The sequence below is a fragment of the Dendrobates tinctorius genome, unplaced genomic scaffold (genome assembly GCF_039654945.1).
Source record: "Dendrobates tinctorius isolate UK_male_01 unplaced genomic scaffold, ASM3965494v1 ptg000143l, whole genome shotgun sequence".
Taxonomy (NCBI): domain Eukaryota; kingdom Metazoa; phylum Chordata; class Amphibia; order Anura; family Dendrobatidae; genus Dendrobates; species Dendrobates tinctorius.
Genome location: NW_027361810.1, coordinates 21,719,201 through 21,736,152, shown reverse-complemented (window position 1 = coordinate 21,736,152; position 16,952 = coordinate 21,719,201). Strand labels below are relative to the sequence as shown.

General features: G+C 43.4%; 1 long non-coding RNA gene across 1 annotated transcript; it reads left to right on the top strand.

Moving 5' to 3' along the window:
• Positions 1–12,734: 12,734 nt before the first annotated feature.
• LOC141049097 (uncharacterized) lies at positions 12,735–16,502 on the top strand. Its single transcript, XR_012220249.1, has 3 exons — positions 12,735–12,922; positions 14,032–14,083; positions 16,009–16,502. It is a non-coding gene; the product is annotated as an uncharacterized lncRNA (long non-coding RNA).
• The last annotated feature ends 450 nt before the right edge of the window (positions 16,503–16,952 follow it).

The window sequence follows — 16,952 nt, the reverse complement described above, 5'->3', positions numbered from 1 at the left end:
TTTATTTTTTGGTCAATATGGCCATGTGAGGGCTTGTTTTTTGTGGGACGAGTTGTACTTTTGAACTACACCATTGGTTAACATATTGTGCACTGGAAATTGTATAAAAAATTTCAAGTGTGGTGAAGTTGCAAAAAAAAGTGCGATTCCACAGTTGTTTGGATTTTTTTTTTTTTTTTTTTACCATGTTCACCAAGTGCTAAAACTGACCTGCCATTATGATTCTTCAGGTCATTACGAGTTCACAGACACCAAACATGTCTAGGTTCTTTTTCATTTAAGTGGTGAAAAAAAAATAATCTAAAATTTGTTAGAAAAAAAAAATGAGTGCCATTTTCCGAGACCGTAGCGTCTCCACTTTTCGTGATGTGTGGCTGGATGAAGGTTTATTTTTTGTGCACCAAGCTCATGTTTTTATTGATACCATTTTAGTGCAGATACGATCTTTTTACCGCCCGTTATTGCATTCTATTGCAATGTATCAGCAGGAGTTTTTTATTTTTTTTTCTCATTACGCCGTTTAGCAATCCGATTAATTCTTTTTTATACTGATAGATCAGGCGATATATTTGATTTTTGTATTGCTTTATTTTGAATGGGGGTGGGATTTGAACTTTTATTTTTTTATATTTTTGGAAACATTTTTTTTGCCATGGGAGACTAGAAGCTGCAGTACTTTGATTGCTTCTGCAACATACAGTCAATGATCAGATCGCTTGTGTGTAGCAGAAATGCTCACTTGCTATAAGCACTGACAACGGGGCAGTATGTATAGCAATCTGGCAATGACAAGCATAGAGGTCTACACCAGGCATCCACCTCTCCCCCGCTGTACCTATTTTAATGGATTGAATAAAGGACTGTTTTCATTTGGATGGTGAGGGCCACCTTTTTTCTTCTTTTTTTGGACAACCATAGGGGTCTGCTGCAGGCCTCTGGTTACCATGCTGACCCATCGGTGACCCGCGATCATGTGACGGGCTCGCCGATGGGCAGGATTAGCAATGAGCTTCCTGGAAGTGCGAGTTAAAAGATGCTGTCAAAGATTGACAGCGGTATTTAAATAGTTAACAGCCTCGGGTGGATCGCAATTCCACCCGCAGCTGTTGTGGGCACATGTCAGCTGTACAGATCAGCTGTCATGTGTCCAGAAAGGTGTGGGCTCAGTGTGAGTCTGACATGTGCGTACTTTTACAGCACATGTTGGAAAGGGGTTACAGGGAATCTGTCAGCAGGATTTAACACCCCAAACTGTTTATATGCACATGTAGCTCTATCAAAGACAAGTCCAGCAATACCTTTACTTCCCCGGCCCGTTCCTCCACTACTGAGAAACAAGAGTTTGAATTAATATGTAAATTAAGTTGAAGGACTATGGTAGATCTGAAGCCTCTGCCACCCCATCTCTATTACCCACCCTGTGACGCTTCCTCCTGGTTTGTGTTGTAGTTTTTTGATTTGTAATACAATGGTAGGTCACATACACTAGGACTTAGCCTACAAACCTTCCAGACAAAGGATGTAGTAATCACGATGGAGATTTGAGACAGCTACATGACCATTCTCTACCATGTATGGATCACATTAGACCAACACTAATGGATAAATAACACCCTGTTGGAGCTGCTTTAATGTTGAAGCCAAGACGACTTGGGTGAAAAAGAACAAAGAGAATTTTATTTAAACCTTTGCCCACTTTGCTTCCATCATGTCTTCCTGATACACCTTTGAGGTACTGGTAGTAAAAAATAAAGAGTAATTGTGAGACCATAAACGGTTTCCTAATGGATGAGACATTTGAGACCAGATTGTAAAGCTGGACCTGTGCCCAGATGTGAGAAGCTGACAATGATCCCAAAATGTACTTCAAACAGACTTGGCTGCATTATTTCACTTGTCCTTATGACTGCAACATTATATACCAACCGCAGATGCCAACTTTTCAAAGAGAAGATCTTGGTGCTACAGCCTCATATATATAATCCCTCGTATAGATAACAGAGGAAAAGACAATCTGTGGTGGTCCTGATGCCATAGAGCTTCGTCAGGCATGGATTGCTGCAGAGGCAAGCTAGCAGGGTGTAACCTAAAATCAGGGTGCTTTATAGGTAACCTGGCCAAAAAGAAGAACATCAGAAAAGCCCCCATACAGCCTTCACATAGCAATAATGACCCCCACAGAGAATTAGTGCCACTATTGCACCTCCACAAAGTACCGTAATAGTGACCATTATATACTCCCACACAGTAACAGTGTCACCATTGTACCTCCAAGGAGTAGTAATGTCTCCTCCCCACTTGCAAATAATGGTGTCCTCACATTGTAATAGTGGCACTTTGTGTATCCACTTAGTAATATTGCCCCATGTTGAGCTTCCACAAAAATAAAGCTCTCTCTGTGTCTCAACATGGGAACAATGCCCCTCCTATGCATCCACATAGAAACAGTGCCCCTCCTATGCATCCACATAGAAACAGTGGCCATCCTGTGCTAATACCTAAAATAGTGCTTCCTCTGTGCCTCTACACAGAAACAATGCCCCTCCTGTGCCTCTACACAGAAACAGTGCCCCTCCTGTGCCTCCACATTGTGCTTCCTTTGGTTCCTCTACTCAGAAACAGTGCCCCTCCTATACCTCCACATGGTGCTTCCACTGGTTCCTCTACTCAGAAACAGTGCCCCCTACATAGTGCTTCCTCTGTGCCTCTACAAGGAAACAATGCCCCTCCTATACCTCCACATGGTGCTTCCTCTGTGCCTCTACACAGAAACAGTGCCCCTCCTATACCTCCACATGGTGCTTCCTCTGGTTCCTCTACTCAGAAACAGTGCCCCTCCTATACCTCCACATGGTGCTTCCTTTGGTTCCTCTACACAGAAACATTGCCCCTCCTGTGCCTCCACATTGTGCTTCCTTTGGTTCCTCTACTCAGAAACAGTGCCCCTCCTATACCTCCACATGGTGCTTCCTTTGGTTCCTCTACACAGAAACAGTGCCCCTCCTATACCTCCACATTGTGCTTCCTTTGGTTCCTCTACTCAGAAACAGTGCCCCTCCTATACCTCCACATGGTGCTTCCTCTGGTTCCTCTACTCAGAAACAGTGCCCCTCCTGTGCCCCCTACATAGTGCTTCCTCTGTGCCTCTACAAGGAAACAATGCCCCTCCTATACCTCCACATGGTGCTTCCTCTGTGGCTCTACACAGAAACAGTGCCCCTCCTATACCTCCACATTGTGCTTCCTCTGGTTCCTCTACACAGAAACAGTGCCCCTCCTATACCTCCACATTGTGCTTCCTCATGTTCCTCTGCTCAGAAACAGTGCCCCTCCTGTGCCCCCTACATAGTGCTTCCTCTGTGCCTCTACAAGGAAACAATGCCCCTCCTATACCTCCACATGGTGCTTCCTCTGTGGCTCTACACAGAAATAGTGCCCCTCCTATACCTCCACATTGTGCTTCCTCTGGTTCCTCTACACAGAAACAATGCCCCTCCTATACCTCCACATGGTGCTTCCTCTGGTTCCTCTACTCAGAAACAGTGCCCCTCCTATACCTCCACATTGTGCTTCCTCTGGTCCCTCTACACAGAAACAGTGCCCCTCCTATACCTCCACATGGTGCTTCCTCTGGTTCCTCTACTCAGAAACAGTGCCCCTCCTATACCTCCACATTGTGCTTCCTCTGTGCCTCTACAAGGAAACAATGCCCCTCCTATACCTCCACATGGTGCTTCCTCTGTGCCTCTACACAGAAACAGTGCCCCTCCTATACCTCCACATGGTGCTTCCTCTGGTTCCTCTACTCAGAAACAGTGCCCCTCCTATACCTCCACATGGTGCTTCCTCTGGTTCCTCTACACAGAAACAGTGCCCCTCCTATACCTCCACATGGTGCTTCCTCTGGTTCCTCTACTCAGAAACAGTGCCCCTCCTATACCTCCACATTGTGCTTCCTCTGGTCCCTCTACACAGAAACAGTGCCCCTCCTATACCTCCACATGGTGCTTCCTCTGGTTCCTCTACTCAGAAACAGTGCCCCTCCTATACCTCCACATTGTGCTTCCTCTGTGCCTCTACAAGGAAACAATGCCCCTCCTATACCTCCACATGGTGCTTCCTCTGTGCCTCTACACAGAAACAGTGCCCCTCCTATACCTCCACATTGTGCTTCCTCTGGTTCCTCTACACAGAAACAGTGCCCCTCCTATACCTCCACATGGTGCTTCCTCTGGTTCCTCTACTCAGAAACAGTGCCCCTCCTATACCTCCACATGGTGCTTCCTCTGGTTCCTCTACACAGAAACAGTGCCCCTCCTATACCTCCACATTGTGCTTCCTCTGGTTCCTCTACTCAGAAACAGTGCCCCTCCTGTGCCTCCACATTGTGCTTCCTCTGGTTCCTCTACTCAGAAACAATGCCCCTCCTGTGCCCCCTACATAGTGCTTCCTCTGTGCCTCTACAAGGAAACAGTGCCCCTCCTATACCTCCACATTGTGCTTCCTCTACTCAGAAACAGTGCCCCTCCTGTACCTCCACATAGTGCTCCTTCTGTCCCTTTTCATAAAAACAGTTCGAAGTCTGGGTTTTTAAATAGAAAGATTGCTTCCTCTCTACCTCCTCATAGAAAAAGTGCCACTTATATGCCTCTTCATAATGCTCCTCTATGCCCCCTATAAATGGCTAATGCCCTTATTTCCCCCTTAGGTTTTCCTGTCTGCAGCATAAATCACTAAGATATACTTACCTAACTCCACTCCCACAGTGACCTATTGTTTCTTCTGCATGCTGTCTGTGGCACAGGGATTATTGACTCTGAACTATTAATGTAGCTCTCCGCACTGTTATGTATCAAAGAAGCATTGGTCACAGGATCCTCTGGGGCGTGTCTTAACGCTGCTCTGCATTATTACCCTTCAAACCACACCCTCTTGGTAAAGACCATAAAAATTAGCACTCAAATAAAAAGGCCCATATCTCTGGATCCGCATGACAGACTTAAAAAAAATGGTTGAAATTGGAAATAAAATAGGAACAAAAACTGACCTGGTGGTAGGTTATTTTTAAAAAAGTAAATATCTAGAGTGAAAGTGTGTGAGAGTGTTTTTGTTTTTTTGATTGTTTGGCACAGTGTGCTCTGGTATATGACTTACTAATGATACATAAGAAAAAGCAGTAAGACCCAATTGGAGACGTCATATTTCTCTAATTTTCCCATGTTTCCTTGAAGATTTCCCCCTAAATCAAGTGCTTCTTGCAGTTATGCAGCAATAATATAGAACTATCTAGACATTTTCTGAATCTGTATGAAGTAGATGCCATACGGATTAGGTTGCATACATTTTCCCTAGATTCTGCATCATTAATGGGATAAAGGAAGGCTTGGTAAATATCCTCTGGAGCATTGTAGGATTTCCACTTTGAATACATATACATTTCTTACAGAAAGCCAGAAGCGAATACATCACCCGTCCTCTGAGAATTGAGACCAAATATATGCAGCGCAGTAATAAGTCTGCCCACACCTGATACATATATTACGGCTCCATCACCTAGAACGCCGTCTGTCACATCGGAGCTGGGAGATCTCAATTTCTTAAAGGTAAAGTAGTGCAGTTTATGTCATTGTCCTAGATTCGCTAAGCCGTTATGGCTGCACGGATAAACACTAAGAGGATCATATATTTGCTTTAGCATCAATTTACACTGCATGAGACAATTATGGATATTATGGATTTTTTTTTTTTTGCCAAAATGTTTTTTTATGCAAAAAAAAAATGTCCCAAAATTAATGCACAACACCTTTGTTGTACTGGTACAATTTTTTGTATAGGCACACTAATGATACATATGCAAAATTAGGAGAAAAAACGGAGTATCAAATGAATAGCGTAAAAAGTGCAAATTTTATTAGAGTATAATTAAGTCAATTTTAAAAGATAAAGCATGACAATACGACAGAAGAAACACTGAGATAATGGAGTCCCGTGAAAAGAGTAATAGCAAATGTCAGTATTGTCTTTTGCTTCCTCCCCTGCCCAGGAGCTGTGGTATGTTCCGTACACGGTCACACACAGACAATTTTTAAAATGAACTTTTGTTCGTGGGAAAACCCCTTTAAAAAGCAAATATCAACGCCAGCATGAAAAAAATACCAAGAATATACCATCAAAGAAAAGGACGGCTATCCAAGTTACCGCAGAAACATGACAGGGGGGCTAGCACATCGGGTAGAAAGGTCAAAGAAGAGAGCGCAGACGGGAGAAGACAGCACATGGGGAAAGAGAGAGTGGATAGGTGGGTGAGCACATGGTGGGGAGAGATTCTCAACGCTGCAAAGCCTGCCCCCATCGCGACATTACCGCCCTCCCAATGCGATAGCATCGGGCCTCCATCTAGTAATGAAATAAAACAATAAACACAGTTTGCCATCTTTATTGTTCTGCTATCCATGCGACGCCCTCGATCACCTGAAAAAAATTAAAAATAACAAACCAACAATATACCATACCTGTCCGGCATTCAGTCCCACACCGTAATCCATATCTGGGCCACATACAGTTTACAACCAGGAGCGGGGCTAATGCGACCGTCTCGGCTCTAAACTACTGCTGAATGAATAAGATGATGCCAGCGCTTGCTTCAGAGACAAGCACTGGCGTAACTAAGTCTGCCCCCCCTGCCGGCCTGACCTGCGCTGAACTCAGCAGCATGGGAGAATGAACTGGCATTTTCCCACGCTCAAGAGTTCACCGTGGGTCAGACTGTGAGGCTATGTGTGTGGCGCCCCTGAGGCTCAGTTGCCACAGAGGTACTGCACCTTCTCCTAAGGTGTGGTGCCCCACCATCCAGGTAAGTTGGGGGCTCCTGACCATGCTCCAACACTCGCACCCCACACAATAGAGTACTGTAGTTCAGCAAAACCACATTGCGGCTCCTTGCTTAGAGAGAAGCAGAGCACCTTTGGTGGTTCCCTGCTTGGAACACTAGACGTGCTGGGAGGTGGGTGGAGTTGAGAATACATAAAAGAGCGGGATGGTTTAGGATTACAGGTCAGTCAGTCAGTGAGTGAGGCTGAGAGAGGAAGCCACTCAGAGAGGAGTGGGGATCCCTGGAAGAGGGATGGAGGAAGAAGTGCTGCAGCTGCCTCAGTGATCTGAGCCACGAGAAGGGAGGTCCTAGGAAAAGACCGCGAACAGTCTTGGGCCTCCCCTGCCTGAATTACTATGTGACAGCAACATGGCCCACCCCCCGAGGGGTTCGTATACTGGCTTGGTATGGAGGCGCTGGAAGAAGACGCCGCCCCAAGAAGGAGGGGCAGAAGCCAGTTGCGGGAAAGGGGCCGAGAGAGGAGGGAGAAGAATGCCATCTTGGAGAGAGACAGGAGGAGGCCTGTGGAGCGCAAGGAGGTTATGCTGAATCTCCCTGGCGCCATGGCTGAAGGCTCACCTCTACAATGGAGGAGATGGTACCACAGCAGAATCCGCAGAAAAGAAGTGACATGTCATTTCTTTCTGCGGATTCAAAACCGCAACTTTTTCGCAATTAAAAATCTGCATCGTGTGCACAGCAGGTTGTAAATCACATAGATTTGCATGCTACTGTACACTGTCTGCAGAACTGCTGCAGATCTGCAGCAGCCAAAACCGCAGCGGATCCGCTGGCTGCAAAAACCGCAGCGTGTGCACATAGCTTGAGGCAGCGCAGCATCAGTGACTGCAGTATGTCACTTTTTTCAGCGTATTTGTGGTGTTTTTTCACCTATAGGAAACAATGGGTAAGTGCAGAAATCCAGCAAAAACCTAAGGAAGTTAAATAATGATTTTCTTTATGACCATTAAGCTTTATCAACATGCACAAGAAGCAAAAAAACAGAGCAAAACCTGCTGTTTGTAAGCAGCTTATTACTGCCAAGAGAGCAATTTTTGCCTGCGGAAAAAAATACAGCAAAAACGCAATGTCTGAACATAGCCTTATAGTCTGTGGCTGTTCATTAGTTTGTTTTTTGCAGAAAAAAACAAACTAAAATGTGTCAATTTTTAGGCTGTATGCACACGTTCAGGTTTTTTCACTTTTTTTAGCGTTTTTCCCATGCAAAAATGCTTAAAAAACACATACATTAAGCATCCTATCATTAGAATGCATTCCGCAATTTTTGTGCCCATGATGCGTTTTTTTCCGCAAAAAAAACGCATTGCGGAAAAAGACGTAGCATGCTCATTAATTTTGTGGAAAATCTGCAGATTTCGTTGTATAAGGATGCTCCAGAAAAAAACGCGAAAAATCGGCAAAAAAGAAACGCGCAAAAGCGCAATAAAAACGCGAAAAAAAATGCGGATTTCCAGAGAAGGTGTTCGGTTTTTCTCAGGAAAAATCTGCTTACATGGGCACATAGCCTTAGACTGAGCAACAGATAAAACTGCATTGGTTGGTGAAAAATTGACGGAATCTGAAATTTTCAGGAAACTCGTAATAAATCTTATGTGCTCATCTTTACTCTCTAGCCATTTGGGAACTACACCTCCCAGCGCGTCCTGACATCTGAAACATCAACATCCCTTCTTGTTCATGACAACAGTATCGATGACCAGAGGTCGTCCGGTGAAGCAAGTTGTCCAAAAAAGAGGAACAAACTGATCTAATGAGACAATGGGCGACGAATGGGATTTGGAATGTCTGCAATTGAATCCTTACAAAATGAGATTGCCGAGTTACACGACAGAAGCAAAATGGTTTAATGAAATTATATCAAATAGGAGAATACAGACATGTGAATGTTCATGGGAAGCACGGCAGTCACTAGGGCTTTTGTTTAGAAGTTTGGACTGGATGGACTACTGTGGTCGGTCGCCAGTCATTCTCTGTGCCTAAGGGCTCATATCCATTTGCGAGAAAAAAACTGGTCCGATTTCCAGACTAAAAAAACGGACAAGTGCTATGCGAGTGTAATGCGATTTCCGTGCGATTTTTCCACGGGACATCTGTATGACATGCGTATGCGCATTGATTTTAACATGAGGTTTTACATACAGCTTTTCTCTCCATGTAAAAACGCATGTTAAAATAGCACTGTAAAAAAAAAACTGTACACATCGTTTAAAAAGCAAATAATCCTCAAATATATATATATATATACACGTGTGTATATATATATATATATATATATATATATATATATAGCTTAACGGCAGGCAGATGCGGGGTACAGTATAGAATAGAATAGGTTAGAATATAATAGATAGAATAGATATATACACGTAGAATAGGTGTGTATGTATACATATATATGTCAATGACACACACACACATATTATATATATACGGTATATATATTTATATTTCATAGATATATATATATATATATATATATATCAGAATAGGTGAAAATTCAATTGTTGACATCTGTAAAATCATTACAGAACCCGACAGGATATGAGACATGGTTTACATACAGTAAACCATTGCATATCCGTTAGGTTTATATATGTCCCTAACTAATAATGTTAGTAGTGTATGTGTGTAACATTTTGGAGCTGTAGGTGTTAAATTAAAGGATTAATTCACGGAAAAAAAACTTGCATGGGCTCCTGCACAATTTTCTCCGCCAGAGAGGACAAGCCAGTAACTGAGGGCAGATATTAATAGCCTAGAGAGGGACCATTGTTTTTGGGCCACCCCTGGCTAAAAAAATCTGCCCCTAGCCACCCAAGAAAAGGCGCATCTGTAAGATGCACCAATTCTGGCACATACCCTCTCTCTTCCCATTGCCCTGTAGTGGTGGCATATAGGGTAATAAGGGGTTAATGTCACCTTGCTATTGTAAGGTGACATTAAGCCTGGTTAATAATGGAGAGGTGTCAATAAGATACCTATCCATTATTAATCCACTATTCTGAAAGGGTTAAAAAAAAAGCACACACTCATTAAGAATAAAGACTTTTAATGATATAAACACATTTTTTCCATCTTTATTTCCCTCCCAATCCAATTGAAGCCATCATTCTCCTGTAAAAAAAGATCCCAAATAAAAAAGCAACAATATCCCATACCTGTCCGCCGTACAGTCATGTCCCACACTGCAATCCATCTGAAGGGGTTAAATAGTTTACAACCGGAAGCAGTGCTAATGCGACCGGCCTAGCTGTAAACCACAGAGGAATGAAAAAAAAGCTGCCTGCACAGCCTCCCCACCTGACTGGACATGAACTGATTAGCATGGGAAAGTTTCTGAACATTTTACCACCCTGTCAGTTCACCGCCGGTCAGGCGGGGAGTCTGCGCAGCCTCAGTGACTACCGCAGACATCTCATATCCTGTCGGGTTCAGTAATGATTTTACAAAAGCCGACAAATGAATTATCACCTTTTCTACTATCTATCTCTCTATGGCTAGTTTCACACTAGCGCTTTTGAGCGCAGCGACTGCCTGCGCACAGCCGCCGCTAAGCTCCGCCCCTGCCGCGCCTCCGCCTGTAGCTCCGCCTACCGGCGCATGACGCTGCATGCGTCCTGCGTCCCCTATCTTTACCACTGGGGGCGCAGGCCATGCGCAGTATGCGCTTGGTGGCGCATGCGTCCTTTTGACGGTGCACCGAGCGCAACCAAAATGCAGCGGGTTACGTTTGGCGCTGGTCGGCGCACCGTCAAAAGGACGCATGCGCCGCCAAACGCATACTGCGCACGGCCTGCGCCCCCAGTGATAAAGATAGGGGACGCAGGACGCATGCAGCGTCATGCGCCGGTAGGCGGAGGCGCGGCAGGGGGCGGGGCTTAGCGGCGGCTGTGCGCAGGCCGTCGCTGCGCTCAAAAGCGCTAGTGTGAAACTAGCCTATGAAATATAAAGATATATATATAATATATAAAGCTCAATGTGGGTGTGTATGTATGTATGTGTGTATGTCCGGGATTGGCATCCGCACCGTCGTAGCTACAGCCACAAAATTTTGCAGTCACACGTCTGGTCCCCGAGAGCGTCATAGACTATGTTGTGAGGCAAAATTTTAACCCCGCTTGTTCCAATTCACCAAACAATTTTGCCCCTATCTACATAGCGAGCTTCAACACATATACTGTATATATTAGACTAGCTGAAGAGCCCGGCATTGCCCAGGCATAGTAACCAACTGTGGTTAGTTATAACAAATTATAATGATTATATTGCACATAAAAACCGTGCATCTAATACTATCCTGTGTGATACTGACTGCTGAGCCATGTATCTAATCCTATTCTGTGTGATACTGTCTGCTGAGCCGTGTATCTAATCCTATCCTGTGTGATACTGACTGCTGAGCTGTGTATCTAATACTATTCTGTGTGATACTGTGTGCTGAGCTGCGTATCTAATCCTATCCTGTGTGATACTGTCTGCTGAGCTGTGCATCTAATCCTATTCTGTGTGATACTGACTGCTGAGCTGTGTATCAAATCCTATCCTGTGTGATACTGACTGCTGAGCCATGTATCTAATCCTATCCTGTGTGATACTAACTGCTGAGCCGTGTATCTAATCCTATCCTGTGTGAGACTGACTGCTGAGCTGTGTATCAAATCCTATCCTGTGTGATACTGCCTGCTGAGCTGTGTATCTAATCCTATCCTGTGTGATACTGCCTGCTGAGCTGTGTATCAAATCCTATCCTGTGTGATACTGACTGCTGAGCTGTGTATCAAATCCTATCCTGTGTGATACTGACTGCTGAGCCATGTATCTAATCCTATCCTGTGTGATACTAACTGCTGAGCCGTGTATCTAATCCTATCCTGTGTGAGACTGACTGATGAGCTGTGTATCTAATGCTATTCTGTGTGATACTGACTGCTGAGCTGTGTATCTAATCCTATCCTGTGTGATACTGACTGCTGAGCTGTGTATCTAATCCTATCCTGTGTGATACTGACTGCTGAGCCATGTATCTAATCCTATCCTGTGTGATACTGACTGCTGAGCTGTGCATCTAATCCTATTCTGTGTGATACTGACTGCTGAGCCGTGTGTCTAATCCTATCCTGTGTGATACTGCCTGCTGAGCCATGTGTCTAATCCTCTCATGTGTGAGACTGACTGCTGAGCCGTGTATCTAATCCTATCCTGTGTGATACTAACTGCTGAGCCGTGTATCTAATCCTATCCTGTGTGAGACTGACTGCTGAGCCGTGTATCTAATCCTATCCTGTGTGATACTGGGCTCCCCCTGCAGTCTGTGTCAGAGGGTGGTCTGTGTTGGTACTGTAACAAATTGTGTTATTTCCAGCTCTACAGAAGGACGATAACACCATAGAAATGATAAGAATAATAGGCCTCAGTTACCACAACTGTCTACAAAGAAAACTGTTGCTGAGAGCAACCAATCACAGCTCATTTTTCATCTTTTAAACAGCTCTGGGACAGCGTGGCAAGTTTTGAGTGGCGACTTTTGTGTTTCGACTTTTATGTGGCGAGGTTGGTGTATGTGTGGTGAAATGTGTGCTGAGGGTGGTATAGTATATATATATATATTGTGGCGTGGCTAAGCTTCGTATAGTCGATAGGAGGTATATGTCACAGAGATGGCTTGTCTCTGTGATGTAGCCGAGAGTGTTTTCTTTAGTGCACGTAAGCACTGAGGGACGTCACCGTACCTCTATATGTTTTTCAGGACCTGCGGTGATGTCACGTGACTGTCAGGTGCTGGGTTCCTGGGTGTGGTTATACCTATATAATGTAGGCTACTGCTTAACACAGGGTTGTATGTGGGGAGGGGGAAGCCTCCTGTGTGTGTTGAGGCTCCAGGACCGAGCCTGAAGTACTGGACACTTGTACTTTGTTTTGCCTGAGATAAAGGCTATTTTTTGTTCTCTTCGGCTTTGTGGGTTTGTAAAGCAATAAACCCAGTGACCTTTAAAAGGAACGTGCCTCCTGATTGCCACCCGTTGCACCTGAGTGAGTACAATCCCTAATATATATATATACATATACACACACACCTATTCTATGTGTATGCATGTATTCTATCTTTTGTATTCTAACGTGTCTGTGTGATCTTACTGTATAGCCGCATATTAATTGCCGGCTTTTCAAAGGACGACTGTGCGTAAAGATCGGACAGCACTCCCATGATTTTTTTCTTGCGCCCATTGACTTGCATTGGCGAATCTCATCAGAGAATCGCAGCAATACGCAGCACGCTGCAATTTTTTTTCTGTCCAATTCTGGCTGAGAAGCGAAGAAAAAAAAAATCGCAAATGAGATGTCACCTATTGAATAACAACCGAGTGCAATCCGATGATTTTTTTTTTTTTTTGGATTCCACTCATCTGTATTTCTCGCCAGTGAATATGAGCCCTAAAACTCAGGTCTGTGCCTCTTGCAATTTCTCACTGGTCTATGGACAGAATCATCTTATGCACCATTTTACTTTTGGAGCTTCTTGGAAACGTTATTCTCAATTTTTCAAAATGTGGATTACCCCGATTTGCTGCAACTCTCGAATATTGCAACTCATTTCTACTAAAGGTCCAAAGAAAAAGTATCGGGGGGAAAACAAACGCAGTCCTGGCTCAGGTTATGTGCACATGGCATCTCTAGTTTGTGGACAACGCAGGTGGTTTTGCTGTCCTTCTTGTGGCCGGTCAATCGTCAGTGTCTTTCTTTATAAACTTGTAAAGTATAGACAACATGTGGCTTCCGAGCGGAAGCTGCCCGAAGAATGGACATTTCACTTCTTTCATCCACTTCAGGGTGTTCAAGTGACATAAAATTGAACATATCGGATCCAACCAGAAAGATGAAGAGGTGACACTCCGTGTACTGGTAAAAAATTCTTCTTTATTATTGGAGTCTGAAACATGGATGCAGGGGAGGGGGATAGAATATGGACAACGGCCGTTTCGCATCCAAGTGGAGCTTCAACGGGTCCATCGAAACGGCCATTGTCTATCTTTTAACCCCCTCCCCTGCATCCATGTTTTAATCTCCTATAATAAAGATGATTTTCTTTACCAGTACATCGAGTGCAACTTCTTCATCTCTCATGATGCTTTTCGTTCCAGGTGATGCACGTGTGAAGATAATCAGCTGCGTGGTTGCTTCTGACTGTCAAAGGTATGCACAACATTGAGTGCCGGTATCCTCCTTCCATTTGCTAAAATAGAACATGTGCACAGCAGTGTCGTTTTAACATTGCTGTGCACTATGCTCATTTTATGGAGAACTTTTGTATAGATTTTTCATCAAGATTACTGGTGGAATCCACCTGAAAAAGTCGGCATGTGCACATCTCAGAGGAGTTTAATCACTTTTTTTTTTTTTTTTTTTTTTTTTTTTCTTTCTTTTCAATGGCTTCACTGTGCTCTAACGGTTTGTGCACATAGTGTCTTTTCAAGAAGTTCTGTCTATGATTAACCTGGAAAAAAAAAAAAATGAACATATGGATTGCAATGTCAAAACGGCCTGCGGTGCATATTTTACATCAGTTTTAGCATCTTTTACCCACTTTAAGTTTCGAAAGCCACAATGTGGTTGTCTCTTAAACACAATATTAATCATCTTAACTAGAGATGAGCAGACTGATTTGCGGGACTCCAGACCAGGGTCCAGCTCAATGGTACTTGGCAGCTAGATAGGAGGCCCGTGAAATGAGAACGCCCAAAGGTTTGAGTACCTCTGACCTGGAGGCTGTACTGTAATCCCACAAATTGATCTGCTAGCTCTTTTATGACCTTGGATGATGTGTTAGCATGAAAACCCCAGGGTCTGCATGAGACCTCTGTGGTGGTCATTGTCAGATATCTGAGCGCTGCCCAGTGGCTATGTGTAGTACAGGCAATCAGAAGAGCATTGAAGCCAGAAAAAAAGTGTTTAAAAAATATATTAAAAAAAAAATTAAATCACCCCCTATTTATTTTTATTACACATTGCTTATATAGCACTATCTTATTCCATAACACTTACATACATTATCATCACTGTCCCCGATGGGGCTCACAATCTAAATTCCCTATCAGCATGTCTTTGGAATGTTGGAGGAAACCAAAGAACCCAGAGGAAACCCACGCAAACACAGGGAGAACATACAAACAGTTGCGGAATTGAAATTTTTTTTTTTTTGCAATTTCACTGCACTTTGATTTATTTTTTTTTTTACCCATTTTCCAGTACACTATATGGTAAAACCAAAGATGTCATTCAAAAGTAAAACTTGTCCCACAAAAAACAAGCCATCACACAGCCCATATTGACAAAAAAGTTTTAAAAAAAAAAGGGGCGTAAAAAACGAAAACTCAAGGGGGTAAAGATGATGCTTTTTTAATGTTGTATTAAACAGCACAGGAAAAAAAACAAATTCAAACAACATAAAAAAAAAAGAACCAGCATTACCAACACTGGGTTAGATTACCACTGCACTAGCAGGTCGCAGCCGACCCTCATAATAAAAGAGGGGGCAGCTTAGGTGCAAAATACTGATGAAACAGCTGCACACAAACTTACCAATTCATGAAGAGGGTGGCTGTCTAGTGTTAAAAATGCACACCAATGAGGCTTGCATAGGACACCAGCGTTGGTTGGGTGAATTGGGGTGCACTTATAAAGTGCTGAACAACCCGCCTGATCTAATAGTATGGGCGTCAATCGGTTGTAAGCTAGAAACTGTGCATCACATGTACCTGTGTGACTGGTGTACTATACAAGCCTCATCTGTGTGCATCTTTAATACTACATAACCCCCCCTTCTTGGGTTGGTAGGTCTGTGACTGGTTGCTCCATCAGTATTTTGCACCTGTGCGGCCCCCGCCTTTACCATGGGGGTCTGCTGTATCCTGCTTGTGCATTGGTGATCTCACCTGGATTTGGTAATGCCTCATTCACACGTCCATGTTTAAACAGGTATGTGAAGAAATGGTACCGGTATCATCAGTATTGTGCATGAGTGTGTCATCCCTGTGTCCGTTTTTACCATCAGTTGTCATCAGCAGATGGATAAAGAAAATAAGAAATGATAAAGCTTCTCTTATACTTTGCAATGGTAGACACGGACAACGCATGGACGGGACACGGACAACGCATGGACGGGACACGGACAACGCATGGACGACACAGATGCCATCCAGGCGCTGTACATGTTTATCACGGACCCACAGACCTGTATCGGCCCTTTTCATCCATGCTGCTGGAATAAAGCAACACGTCTCCGTATGTTTTGAGCTCACACCCCAGTCTGTGAAATGCACAGTCAGGTGCACAACATGCGTGCAACACGGACGTCTGAATGAGGAAGGAGGCGTTTTGTTTTCTGTGATATTTTTCCTCCCATGAAGCTAAACATAAACTTGTTTTTTGTTGTTGGATATAATTTGTCATTTTTCATTGCCGTTATTTTGGGGTTTATATCACTTGCTGATTAACCTAACCCTTACAAGGAGAAATTTAAAAAAAAAATAATCAATTTCTCAATTCCCCTCCCCCCCCATTTTTAGTTTTGCCCCAATTTCTATGTAGTATAAATAAAATAACATTACCTTTGTGTGTTGCTCATTGTGATTACTGTAATATAAAGTAGATATATTCTCTATACATATAGATTATTTTATTTTTTTCATAAAAATTGTTTGTTTTTGCTTTGCCAAATTCTGGGAGCCATAACTAATTTTTACCCCTACAGAGCTGTAGCAAGGCTTGTGGTGGTTTTTTTTTTTTTTTTTTTTTTTTTTTTTGAACTATGTAACTTTTTCTTATAGATTTTTAATCATTTCTTTTGATGTTGGATGAACAAAAATCATCCTCCTAGCGATTCATTGGCACGCTCTGATCGTATCTTGGCGGGGATGGATGGAGTGACAGAGGTAGTCTCCATCCGTTGTCTAAAGTCGGGGTCACAGGAGTGTATAACACTCTGCTATGCGATAAAATATGTACTCAACTAAGTTTTTTTTTTTTGTTGTTTTTTGTTTTTTTTTTTGTTTTTTTTTTCCTT